The sequence below is a fragment of the Urocitellus parryii genome (assembly GCF_045843805.1).
Source record: "Urocitellus parryii isolate mUroPar1 chromosome 13 unlocalized genomic scaffold, mUroPar1.hap1 SUPER_13_unloc_1, whole genome shotgun sequence".
NCBI classification, from domain to species: domain Eukaryota; kingdom Metazoa; phylum Chordata; class Mammalia; order Rodentia; family Sciuridae; genus Urocitellus; species Urocitellus parryii.
This window is the reverse complement of record NW_027551761.1, coordinates 276,965-290,969: the sequence shown is the minus strand read 5'-3', so window position 1 is coordinate 290,969 and position 14,005 is coordinate 276,965. Positions and strand designations below refer to the sequence as shown.

At 46.6% G+C, this 14,005-nt stretch overlaps 1 pseudogene; it reads left to right on the top strand.

Annotated features, from left to right (window-relative positions):
- Positions 1-580: 580 nt before the first annotated feature.
- LOC144251300 (tyrosine-protein kinase SYK-like) overlaps positions 581-14,005 on the top strand; it is a 49,407-nt pseudogene continuing 35,982 nt past the window's right edge.

Genomic DNA, 14,005 nt, shown 5'->3' with positions numbered 1-14,005 from the left:
GGGAAACTGTAAGTCCTGTGAGCAGAAATGACAGTGCATGATTGCCGCAGTCCGGCTGCGGCAAAATAAGCGGGGGGGGGGGGGGGGGGGGGGGGGGGGGGGGGGTGATGAATAACTTGTGTACGTTGATACAGCAGGAATGGGAGCCATTTATTGTAGGGCAACAGAGCTATTTATACATTTTGCACAGCTTATCTTAATTAGCATAAACTAGATACATCAATCAACCAATAAGGAATCTCCACACTTAATGGCTCGCTTTTGTTACTTCTCAAACCACTCCCTCTGACATTTTGCCAGGCACCATCCAGACTTGTTTACGAACTCTAACATTTCTCTGGCAAAATACCAGGTGTTATTTTTGACTTATTTACGGACCTTAACACATGATGGGAAGTCCAAAGAGGGAAGCACTTCCATTCTGAGCTGGGAGGATCTGTCTCCAGCTGGCAAGAGTTCAGAGGGATTCAGCCCACATTTCTCACAGCTTGAGTTGCTTACTGAAGTCTTCTCATCTTTGTCTTGTCCCCAGGTGTCTCCCTGCCTGGGCCCTGTCACTTCCTGAGGAGATGGCACAGGCATGTCCAACAGCCCAACAGAAAGCACCAACCACCTGCCCTTCTTTTTTGGCAACATCACTCGGGAGGAGGCCGAAGATTACCTGGTCCAGGGGGGCATGGCAGATGGACTCTACCTGCTGCGTCAGAGTCGCAATTACCTGGGTGGCTTTGCCCTGTTGGTGGCTCACTGCAGGAAGGCACACCACTACACCATCAAGAGGGAGATCAATGGCACCTATGCCATCTCGGGTGGTAGGACCCACAGCAGCCCTGCTGACCTCTGCCAGTACCACTCCCAGGAATCCGATGGCCTCATCTGCCTTCTCAGAAAACCCTTCAACCGACCCCTCGGAGTGCAGCCCAAGACAGGGCCCTTCGAGGACCTGAAGGAAAACCTCATCAGGGAATATGTAAAGCAGACATGGAACCTGCAGGTGGGTCTCAGTTGGACCTGCACCCTGTGTTCATGGGAACCTGGGATCCCACACAGATGTCCCCATGACATGCAAACCTAGTGTGCCCAAATGAGCACCCAACTCCTTAACCATTAATTTTAGCCAAAAAGCGACTGACTCTAGGAAGACTACCATTCCTCCTTTATATGCTGAGGCAGGGAAACTTCATGCCCGGGATGTGGCTTTCTGCACTACAGGAGATGATGCCACCAAGTTCATGGAGGGACTTTTCAAAGAGACATTGATATTTACCTAACAGGGTCATGCCATGCATAATGATTGGCCCTTGAATTTACAGATTCTTAATATCTCTCTCTGAATGTTCTGTCTCACACACACATAGGTGCACCACCCTTTCTTTGGCCACCTGGCATTGCCCACTGGGCATGATAATTTATTTAACTAGTATCCACTGATGAACCCTTTTATCAATTATAAATACTGCTGCTAATGATATCACTCTATGCCAATACTAAGCTGGATTGCAATATCTCTGGTATAAAGCCCAAGAGGCCAGGTTTGCCACGGCAGAGGATGCTTGTGTTTAATTTGGACACGTGCACAAAATTTTGCCTCTGGAAAGTTGGCAAAGGTGTCCACATTCTTACCTACCCTCCTTGCTCTTCTCAGCTACACATTTGGGGTGGTTTTATTTTTATTTTTACTTCTTGGGTTTTTCTTGATTAATGCAAATTCAAACACTGGCTTCTTCGTTAGTAACTCTTGAAAAGATTGGTTTCTTTCCCACTAAGAAAGACAAAGTATTTGATTGACTAAGCACTCGTTCCAGTTTTCCACCTTTGGTTTCCATCTCGCTTTGCTCACAGGGGCAAGAGTTTTCCCCTGTGCTTTCTGTGATGACGCTTCCTACAGGTACAGGGTCAGTGAGGTGCCCAGTGTAACTAGGTAAAGGGGACCGGACACCTCAGGTGCCTTCCTTGTTCACCTCTTAGGGCTTCTTGACCTAAGACCTTCTTGGAATAACCAGGTTCTATCATAGAACTGTCTACCTAGTGGATGATTTGGTTTTCTGGGCCTCGGTGTTTATACCAGGTGGTATTCAACATTTTGTCTGGTTTTGAAAAGGCCAAACTCTTTCTTCCAAAACATCTTTCTTATTTATACACTTGAAGGTATTTAAGTCACCTTCAAGATCCTACAGTTTGTTTTTTTCTGAATGAACAAATGATTGTATGGATGGAATCTGATCCTCCTTGGCCACATTAGAGCTCACCAAACATCAGACATGGTTTGTGTGTTTTTTTTTCCATTTCTACCTGGTGTGGCTCATTCTCTCTCCCTGGTCACACAGGGCCAGGCTCTGGAACAAGCCATCATCAGTCAGAAGCCCCAGCTGGAGAAGCTGATCGCCACCACGGCCCATGAAAAGATGCCCTGGTTCCACGGGAACATCTCTCGGGATGAATCTGAGCAGATTGTCCTGATAGGATCAAAGACAAATGGAAAATTTTTGTAAGTATTATGTGTTTTCCCCTCTCCTTCTACCTCTGGGCTTGCTTGGATAGTTAAGGGGAACTCAGCTTCCCTGTGAGTAGACTCCATGTGACCCCAGGAAGGGGTCACATATTTTCATCTGATGACGCATGTGCTGACCTGTCCTAAGGACACTTCATATTAAACTATTTACGGTGACCCAGTGTGTTTTGCCTAGTGTGTCCCTGAAGTGCACACCCTTCTTGGGTATAGAGGGACTCCATGTTTAAAGAAAATGGCATTCAGCCACAGACAGTTGAATAATCCTTATCCAAAATGCTTGGGGCCAGAAGTGCCTTGGATTTTTGATATTTTTTTTTCTAATTTTGGAAATATCTTGGGAAATACACATTGTGTAAGGTTGTATAAGAGAATCTCAGATGGTATTTTCGGTGCACCCATTTTGACCCACTACATAAGACCAGGTGTGAAATTTTGCATTTCTGGTAATATGTTCAAGCTCCCAAGTTTCAGATTTTGGAACATTTCAGATTTTCAGCTCAGAGAGGATCAACCTGAATTCCACTTTTCATGGCAAATATGGGGAGCACAGACAATGTCTGTGATCATGGAACAGAAAGGCAAACACAAATTTGTTCCTTCAGATCCTCCCACCCCCAACCTCAGACTGTACTTCTATTTTTTTCTTAGAACTAAGTGCTAACAGGGTAGACTTTTTCTTTTTTGGTTTCAAAAGATTCCTGGGAGTAGTCTATATAAACAGTGATTATAGCTATTTAATCAGAATGGGTTTGCGGACTTCATTTTATAATCTCAAACATCAGAAGGTATGAATCCTGGGTTCTGTTACTCGTGGTCTTTATTGGGTCAGTGTAAACCTGAATTTGAGAAGGGCCTTGGAGGAGCGGGCCAGCTGGGTGGAGTCATGGTCCAGAAAGGTTGAGAGCTGTTTTGGGGTGAAAGCACCTGTCTCCCAAGGTGCTCTGGCAAGATGAAAGGGCAGATGGTTGCTAGCAGAGAGAAGGCTCATGTGCATTTGTCACAACTCAGTGTTCCCAACAGAGATGCTTCCTGGGGACCACAGAGGACCCCATTCTTGCCTCAGAAACTGAACCAGAAACAGTGAGGTAATCTAGTGGTCAGGCACATTGATGAATACCGGGCAGACTCTGTCAACTTTTGCTAGAAACAGAAGTGTATTCTCTGAGTATCCACCTATTTAAAGAATTTTTCTCATAGTTCTGATTTTTTAAAATGATTTTAAACACAAACTTAAAAAATAAAAAAGTACCCCAGGTTGAGATGCATGATGTCAGATTGTGACTTTCAGGGTGATGCAGCCCCAGCTGCTAGCACTGATGGTGTGCAGAAGAAAAGGTGTTTGCCCTCCGTGTAGACACCTAGAAGCTCATTTTCTCAGTTTGGACTTTTTCCATTTCCTCAGCAATAATTTCCAACACACATGGCACAGGACTGCATTCTTCATGTATTGAGTGCCCGAGGGACAAGACCCAGAGACAAGGCCTTCTGGCTCTTTGCTAAGAGGACCTGTTCTTAGACTCTTTGGGAAATAACCATGGAGCAGATTTTATTTCTCAAAGTTACCTGTTGCTGAAAAAAGTGTTCACACCCTACATGGGCCCGAGTCCTGTTCTCACCTTCTTTCTTCAAGGCCATGTATGAACTTCATGCAGAAGACAGGGGACCCAATGTGCATCCTTGTCTGTCTGCTGCACAGACTGACATCCCATGCACCCTCGTGGTCCTGGGGCTCACAGTTAACATAGGAGTGTCTCAGAACCACTGTGCATCTGCATCAGCCAATATTAGAGCTCATGAGGTGCAGGGCCCCGTGGAGAGGGCTTTTCTCTCTCCACTAACTTTTAGTGTTCCTTCTCCAACATCCACATTTTCATAGTCCCCCCATGTCGCGACCCCTCGCTGGCAAGGGAAAAAACGACACAGGATTCTTCCTTCAGCAGTTTACTCAGGACCTTTGAATCATAATGAAAAGACAGGAACAAGAGAAGAAATAGCGCGCGGTCGGTCTGCCCTAGCTTAAGTACCCAGCCCTGCCAATGAACCAGCACTACGTGGAAGAGTCTAATAGGTGCAGTGCAGTGGAAGCAGGCCAGAGCCCAGCCCACAGCCTAACAATGAGTTATTTACTACTAACTCTGTAACCGCTGAGTCATCAGAAGCAGGAAGCCAGCGCCATTTTCAGGGTGCGGTCGCCTGCTCCCAACACCCCCAGTCAACTCTATAACTGGGTTCTTTTTTTTTTTTGGTGGGAGAGGGGTACCAGGGATTGAACCAGAGGCTCTTAACCATTGAGCCATGTTCCCAGCCCTTTTTCACATTTTATTTTGAGACAGAATCTTGCTGAGTTGTTTAGGGCCTTGCTAAATTGCTGAGGCTGGCTCTGAACTTGCCATCCTCCTACCCTCCTGCCTCAGCCTCCCGAGTGATTAGGATTCCAGGTGTGTGCCAGCACAGCCAGCTATGGACTGGGTTCCTGCTCTGCCTTACACGGTGATCTCCAATCTCTTGGATGCTACCTTGCTTGTTGCCCACACCCCAGCCCCCACTCCTTCCTGGCGCTGCCAAACATGCTGGGTTGCCCACCATCAGCACCCTTCAGTTCAGGCCTTGTGTCAGAGAGGTTACTATCCAGAGGCAGGAGCCCATGGTGGAGCTGGAGAGTCCCCACTTCACAACCAAGGTTCCAATGCCAATGGTAGGACCTCGGACTACGGGATGACCTTCCTGAGGCTCAGCTTGTCTGGGTCTGGGGTCAGTGGCGATGTTGCCTACTGTTGCCTTGCAGATTCAAGGAAACACATGCCAAGCTCACAGCAGGGCATGGACTCTGGGTCCATACCAGTCTGCGTTTTTCTCTCTCCACTAACTTTTAGTGTTTATTCTCCAACATTAGAACCAGGAAATTCTCTTCACTAGGAACCTTCATGGTTATTTGTTACAGATAAAATATAAAGAGGCATCCTAGAAACCTTTACTAATGAAGGTTTTATTTTATGACAGTGAGTCCTCCTGCAATACCTAAATGGGGTACTTGGTGGAGACCAAGACATTTCTGCAAGACAGTGGTGTACAGTGCTTGAGTGTCTGAATATGGGCTCGTGTACTTTTGTAGACTGTGAAGTTTTTAGCATCCTGATTTTGGCCCAGATCCTCCTTGCGTCTGGCATGGAGCAGGGTCTATGTCAACAAATGTGATGATTCTCCCAAGTTCAGGTTGCCCCCAGGCTGGTCCAGATTCCTTCATCTTGACAAGTGTCCGCTGGTGTTTATTTCGTGGGAAGTAGAGCTAACAGACTCCAGTGACTCTTATGAGCCAGCAGCAGATCTTGAGGCTGCACATGTGCCATGAGTACTCCTGTCTTCAGTCTATGACAGGCGTCTGTCCTACCTGCCCCTGCGGGGGTGCACCACGATTGCAGGAGATCCCAAGCCTGGTTTTGAGTGATTCAGATCTGACCTGTCCTAAGATGTTCTTTCCTTCCAACAAATAGCCATGGCACAGGGTGTTTGAAGTCACAACTGGATTCCAGTCATGGCTGGGCATCCTCACTTAGAAAAGGCGGGTGTCTCCAAGCTGTTGGTTTCTTTCTCCTAGTCCTTCCCAAGCCTTTATTTAGATTTTCCCAAAGAATGTGGCTGGTATCTCCTCTCCTGTTATTATATCTGCTCATCTACCCATGAACCAACATTACTGGAGTCTGTAGTTCTGTAAAGCACCAAATACTGGGTGCCCTGAGAGGTTCTGCCGTGGGAGAACTCAGCCCTGCAAGTATCTGCCTTTGTGGAGCCAGCTTCTTAGTGAGAGACACTGAACAGTTAGAAGTGCCCTCTACGGTCATCACTCCACATCCGTGGGGCAATTTGTTCCAGGATCTCTTTAAGATACCAAAATCCACCAGTGCATGAGTCTCTTGTATAAAATGGTAAACTATCTGCACATAACTTCCCAGATAGTCTAAATCCTCTTTACATAGCTTGTAATACCTAATGTAATGTGAATCTTGTGGAAAGAGTTGTTAATCTATGTTATTTAGGAAATAATGACAAGTACAAAGTCTGTGCATGCTCAGTCAGACTGATTTTTTTTTTTAAATAATTCAGTTTCCCAGTTGGTTGAACGAGTATTGGATGTGGAACCTGTGAATATGGAGAGCTGATAGTCTGTTGAGGGCACTTAACTAGGGTCCTGTTTTATGCCAGGTGGTGAGGGAGGGCCTCATTGCAAAGGAGAGACCTGTGGCCATATGGATGCATCCCACCTGAGCTCTTGTGAGTGCCTCGAGGCAGGGGTGTGCTTGAGGGCTGGGCCCCCATGGGAGGCCAGCTAGATGGTGCAGAGGGAGAAGGGTAGGGGTGGAGGAGGAGGGATAACCTGGAAGGTCTCAGGCTTTGGTAAGCTCTGTTCCAGGTAAGTTGGTGGGGCCACCTTTGGGATAGTTAGGGCCAGATGCACCAGGTGTTCAGGGTGGTCTTTCTGCCTCTCATATCCTCAACAGGCTCTGAAGAGAAAGGGGGCCCACCCTTCAGAGCCAGGCCGTGAGTATTCATGCATGCTGGAACAGTGGGGCAGAGTTTATTTTTTACTGTGACCTTGGGGTCTCTGCCTTCTCATGCCTGAGCACAGGAACTGTGTTCAATGCTTGTGGGAAGACAGGGTGGCATGTGCCAAGCTCTGCTGCAGAGTCCTCAGGGCACAGTGCAGAATGTCCCTGGTGCCCCATGTTCTGTGTCTGGGCTTCCAGCTCCCTGGTGATAGGACAAGCTTCACATTCCCTTTGAGTCCCTCTCCCTTCGTGTGGTGCTCAGGATGATGGCTCTGTATAAGGTGGGCAGGGCCCACACCCTTCTCCATTTGAGTTTGTGGTTAGGGGTCACATCTCATTTCTGTCCTTGTTCTCAGGGCAATGTGGCAACAAGACAGAAGGCAGAATTTGAGGGCAAGGACTGCCCTTGAGTGTACTTGGAGACAGGGCCCTGTAGAGAATTTGGGGTTTCTGAAACTTGCTTTTGTTAAGATCCAGTGACTCCCTCCAAGTAGCAATCCATCCTTCAGGCGAGCGCACAACCGCTTGAGCCACATCCCCAGCCCACAATCCATCCTTCAATGAAGCAAAGGTGATCCAGCAGCTGCTGATGACCAGACATCACCCATGAGGTGCTGCTTTGCAGCACAGATGGATAACTAAATACAGCCAGCTTCCCATTTATGTGGGTTCCACATTCATGGATCTGAATTTTTTGTTTTAAGGCACAGATAGAGGTTTATTAGGAAGGTAGATGCACATTCAAGGGAGAAGGTAGGCTGTCTCAAAAGTAAGAAGCCCTGCCTTGGATTGGGGGGGGTCAATATTTATAGAAGGGCTACATCAGGGGCTGGATGGGAGGTGGATCCAGGGTGTTGCCGTACAATATCATGCCAGTTTTCCTGTGCGCTTGTGTATTTCCCTCAGTTTTCAAGATCACAAACCAAGAACATGGGCCAAAGTTTGCAAGTGTGTTTTCTGCATCTCAGTGACTTAACTCTGCATTTCAATGGCTTGAGGGTGTTTCCCTTAAGATTCCATAGTTCTGTCTCCTTATTCTAAATCCCTCTCTATTTCCTCCCCTGAGACTCTGATCCCTTAATCTTTCCGTTAGTGAGGGGTGAAGATCCATCTTCTATGGCCGCTTCAGGCTAGCAAGGGGTGATGACCCTGCCTAGCCAGGGATCAAAAGTCCCGTCCTGACTGTTCTAAAGGAGATAGACACTGGTCTCAGTTGCAGGGAGGGGTTGATAATCTTGTGTTGCCATCTCTTAACATGGAATTGTTGTAATCTGGAAGATACAAGCTTTATTGGATTAAAAAGACCTGGACTGAGCAAGAGGAGCAGAAGTAGAGTTACCAGAGGTCCTAGCAGTGAAAACAGCCAAGTGAGGTTATGAAAATAAGCGCTGATAATTTTATCCGAAATATTTTTAAATTGGTACCTGTACTGAGCATACAAAGACTTTTTTTCTTTCTTGTCATTCTTTCCTAAATAATATAGACTAACAATTTTTACATAGCTTTTACGTTGGGTATTATAAGTAGAGATGATTAAAGTTTACAGTAGGATGTGTGTAAGTTCTGTTCCCTTTAACATAACTTGAGCAGCTTATGGATCTGATCCTTATGGGGTCCAGGAATTAATCCCCCCTGGATGCCAGGTGACTACAGCCACAGTGTGGTCTCGCCAGTGTTTAATGGAAGTCTGGAGAAGGCTCTGAACCCAAACTAAGGAAATGACCTGGACACTGTGGTGCCCAACTGTAATCCCAGCAGCTCAAGAGACTGAGGCAGGAGGATCGCAAGTTTAAAACCAGCCTCGGCAATTTAGGAAGACCCTGTCTCAAAATAAAACACACAAAGGGCTTAGTGGTTAAGTGCCTCTGGGTTCAATCCCCAAGACCCCCCTCCTCCCCTCCCCCCCAAAAAAGAGGAAATGAGCCAAACCTCAAAGAACAAATACACAGAGAACAAAAACTGCTAAGTAAATTCTTTTGTCCTGATGTTTCTGATGCCTGTCCACCCATTTCCCTGACTTGCCTGTTCCGGGTAAGGTTCCCACACAGGTCTCCCACACAGGTCCATTCCTAGCCCAGGGTGACCCCAGCTAAGTCTCCCCAAACCAACCCTCCTTCCCTCAGACCTCCCTCTGATGAACCTCAGGGCTCCCTAATCTAGAAACAGGATCTAAGTTTTGTGATTCCTGAAGGAAAGTGAGGAACGAGGGATGGGTAAGTGAGAGATGAAAGATAGAGACCAGGCCGAGATACACAGCACAGTTTATTTGTCAGAGGTGACAAAGGCCATCTCTCTATAGACAGAGAGAGGCAAAACTGGCTGGGGGCTTGGGACTTTTATGGGGCAGACTCAGGGATCAGAGCAGGGTGGGCCCTAATGCCAGCTGTTAAGGGTGGGATTGGTGTAAGGGAGTGGTGAGTCTTTCTCAGAAACACCCTCGGGCAGGAAAGCAAAATTTTTCTTAAAATGGTGGCTGTCACTGAAGATGGCTGTTGAGATACTAAGCAGGGACCTTACAGTGTGAAGATGCTGGGCATGTGTAGAAGCCTACCAAACAGACTGAATTTGACTCACGAATGAACATAGGGAGCTAGCTCCCAACGACTCCCTATGGGGTACTGTTGAGTGACCTGCTAGAAGTCCCATTTAGAGAATCACCCGAGTAGTCGCAGGTGAAGCTGTGAGAGTTCATTCTAGAAGTTTGGGGTTACTTTATGGTTCAACATAGCAAGACCCCTGTTTGGGGGAAACTTGTGTCCTTGAAGCCCTCTTTAGAGGTGACACTGATCACCTTGTCTCAGGTGGGCACAGAAAGATACAGAGCCCGTCCCTCACTGCCTCAGTCCTTCCCCCCTCTTGCCTATCTACTAGCTACCAAGGGCTACTTTGATCAATGCTCCTTACTATATCTTGTCTCCGGAGGTTAAGGGTGGAGTGGTCTTCAGGGACAGGGAAAGAGGCTCTTGGATGCCGAATGGCCTCATTTCCCTGATATTGCACACTGTGAACTCCAAGCATGCCCCTGTCACTTTGTCTCTGCCTGTGACTCCCCGTAAGCCACCTATGACCTTGTGCTGTGCAGGCCTGTGACTGACCTGTGCGGGGTACTCAGTGTCTGTCCACCACCTGAATTAGTGAATTTTTGTGGATCTGTTCTGCTTCCCTAGCTCATGTTTGCTCCTTGTGATCTGAAATGCTGTAGCACATGTTGTTCCACATGGGGACAGGTCCCTGTGAGACTATGTGGGGAAGGAATGAAACACGATTCTTGGCTCTCTCTGATCTCCTCCAGCTTGCTATTTTGAGAAGTTAGTCACAGCTCAGGTGGCTACAAAGTGAATTTGTTAGAAAAAGGAAACAAAAAGTTTATTTCCTTTAAATTATGTATCCCTCCCCCCAGGGAAGAATCCAGGATTGGTGGAGTCCAGAGCCTGCAAAATTTGGAGACCCTCTTTAAAAAAATACAAAATTAAGAGCAAAGTAACCATAATCAATTACTGCCTTTTTAAAAAAGCTGGTAAATACTATTAGCAAACAAATTTAGAAAAATAACATGATTTTCCATGAGCTGCCTGATACATCTCTAAAATCCCCTTTATTTTCTACAAGGTTTGTATCACATGGTATTTTGACTGCCTCCCCATTCACAGAAACTGAGTAATATTGCTCTCTCTAGAAATAGATATCAGTCCTTTCTGTAAGTTCACAACTCATTATTAGTCACAATTTGTATATTTTTTGGGTCCTTGTTAACTCTGAGAACGGAAGTTGGCCACAGAGTAATCTTTCTGGGATAGAACTAAAATCTATTAGGAGGCCCCTCAGCTGGCCTGAGTATGGATGGGGGAAGGTGTTATGGTTTAGATCCCCTTCCTCTCTCCCTCTCCGTTCCTGACCCCACCATGATCTGAGAGCTCTCCCCACTGGGGCCTCTGGCCATGACGCTCTGCCTAATCTCAGACCCAAAGAAATGGAACTGGCAGAGATGGAAACCTTGAGCCAAAATCAACTTTTCATGCTCTGAGTTGATCTTGTTAGATACAAAGAGCAAGGGCTTCTTGGAGTGATTTTAACTAGTGCACCCAAGATCTGTCACGGGAGAGGAGCACTTATAAGGTGCAAAAGAGATGCAAAGCTTGCAGAGATGCAAAGCTGACTAACACAGACAGGGCACTCTGAGCCCACACAGAGCCAGAGACACTGGAGCCCAGGGTCTGAGATGGCCACCGCAGCCTGCCCAGGTCAGGATGGGCCAAGGGAGGGAAGGGTGGGAAACCAAGAGGGGGGAAGTCCACTGTTTCATTGCAGTGACCAAAAGGCCTGACAAGAACAATTTTAGAGGAGGAAAGGTTAATCTGAGGCTCAGGGCTTCGAGGTCTCCGTCCATGGATGGCCACCTTCGTGGCTGTGGATCCAAGGTGAGGCAGAACATCATGGTGGAGGAGTGTGGTGGAAGAAAGCAGGTCAGGATATGGTTGTCAAGAAGCAAAGAGAGAGAAGAGATGAGACTGCAGACAGAGATAAAATGTCAATTTCAAAGACCCGCCCACTGACCCACCTCCTCCAGCACACCCTACATACCTACAGTTACCACCCAGTTGATCCATTCCAGCAGATTAAGACACTGATTAGGTTAAGGCTGTCATAACCTGGTCAGTTCACCTCGGAAATATCTTGCATGGTCACACCCATGAGCTTTGGTGGACACCTCACATCTGCACCAAGATGCTAGGCAATTCTGAAAAACAGGGATTTGAGAGGCAACCATGTGGAGCAGTTCTCAAGGAAGATGTGGCCTGTGGGCTTACCTTGTGGGTCAGGAAAGCGTTCCTGGCCCCTTTGCTCTGGCCTTGGTTATTGTACGTGATCCGGTGGGACACCTTATACGTGCTCCTCTCCCGTGACAGATCTTGGGTGCACTAGTTAAAATCACTCCAAGAAGCCCTTGCTCTTTGTATGTAGGGGGGAAAAAGTTGTTCAGAAGGCCCTCTGAGCAGAGAGCAAGGAGGAGTGCAGTTGGCCCTTCAGAGGCCATGGTGGACTCCCCCCTATCCAGTTCCCTTGGACAATCACAGCACCTGTGTGGCCTTTTCTTATGTGTTCTGTATATGAATTCACATGCCCTCCTGCCCTTCCACCCCAGCCCCTTTCATGAAGGAATGAACACTTAGTCCCTGAGTCATCCTTTTTATATCAGTCATTTTCCAGGGGGAGTATGATGCACTCAGTTATTTTTCCCCTTCTCTTTCCTCCTTTCCACACCAAACCCTTAGACTCCTCCTGTACACACACGCACACACACACACACACACACATTCACTCACTAACTCATTCAGGCCTCTCAGGTTTGGGGCTCCGTGGGAGGCCCTGCAGGATATGATCAACAGGAATAGATGGTTTAGAGGGCTGAACAAATCTTTGTACATTGCCAGCCAGAGACTAGAATATTCAGTGATTTGGGCCTAAAGAAAGGGCTGTGTCCACACATAATTTGGGGTGTGCAAATCAGAGCCTGGAAGTTCTTGTTCAGGATCAGACCTGGGAAGACCTGGCTTGGGGACACCAGAAGTGACATCATCACCCTGAATACCAGAACTTCAGAATTTAACTCCTGTCACTGATCCCTGCACCCTCCCTGCCCCCTGCCTCAACCACATGACCCAGAAGACAGGTAGATACCGTGTTTCAGAAATAGCATCACCGATGCCCTTCTGTGAATGGTCACCTGATATAAGGCAGCCATAAAAAATTTATTCACTCTGCAGCCAGTTCCTCAGCTTGTGAGAATACACACTTTTGTATTATTCCCTCTGCCCAAGGAACAAATCTAAATTAGGGTTAAGGATAAAGATGGATGCGATACCTTAAGTTGGGCTTCACAGAACATATACAAGGGCCAGAGGAGATGATATACTGAGCAGCAGCTTTCACATCTGTGTGTGTGTGTGTGTGTGTGTACACTAGGAGTTGTGCCTGCTGGGTCCCCACTCCCTGCATTGTTAATTCACTAAGATTAGGTTAATATTTAGTTAAGATTAATGGTTGACATTTCTAGCAAGTTTGCCCATGTTGCTGATTCTGCTGGTCTGGGGACCTCGTTTAAGCCTATTTGAGATGTGTGATAGCTGTAAAGGCTGAATCAAGCACAGTGAGTGTGTGAGGTTTCCATAATTCACTGGAGGGTCTGTGCCCATATTTATAGGTGAGAATATTCCTGTATCACACCCCAAATGCTGCCATATTTGTCTGGTGAGACAGTGTTAACCTTAAAACTGTTTGTACTTGTAGAAACTTGAGTGGGACCGTGTAAAACACAGGTTATGAGTCAGGCAAGCCTGACACCTAGGAGCCTGATACCTTGAATCAACAATTCAGAAGTTTTAAATTACATGGTGTTCTGTGTCCTTGATTGGAATCTTCTGTTGTCCTATCCTGTCCCTCCTGAGATCTGAGTCATTCTTTTGTCCTGTGTATCCACACTGTATACACTACCCACCTGTTATTCATTTAGCAGCCATCTCAATTATCAGATAAACTGTTGTGATATAGCAATGCTTCTATTCAGTTAATCCTTATTTTATTTAATAATGACCCAAGAGTAAGAGTAGTGAAGCTGGCAATGTGAATACGCCAAAGGTAACCTGTAAAGTGCTAAGTATATATAGTGAAGTACTTAATGTGATGCTTGGTGTACCCAGAGCTCAGTACCATCCACAAGGTCAGGTACCCACTGGGAGTCTTAGACAGCGCTGCCTTCATATAAGGGATGACTACTGTCAGGTTTTAACTTGAATCATTTGCAGATGAACAAATTAATATATATATATATATAAAGCTGAGCCAGTGGTTCTCATGTATCTATCTTTTCTCTCATCAGTTCTAAAGAACTCTTAGCTATTGTTTTCCCCTATAAATTGCCTTCTTTCATGCCTATCATTTCTTGCTTCAT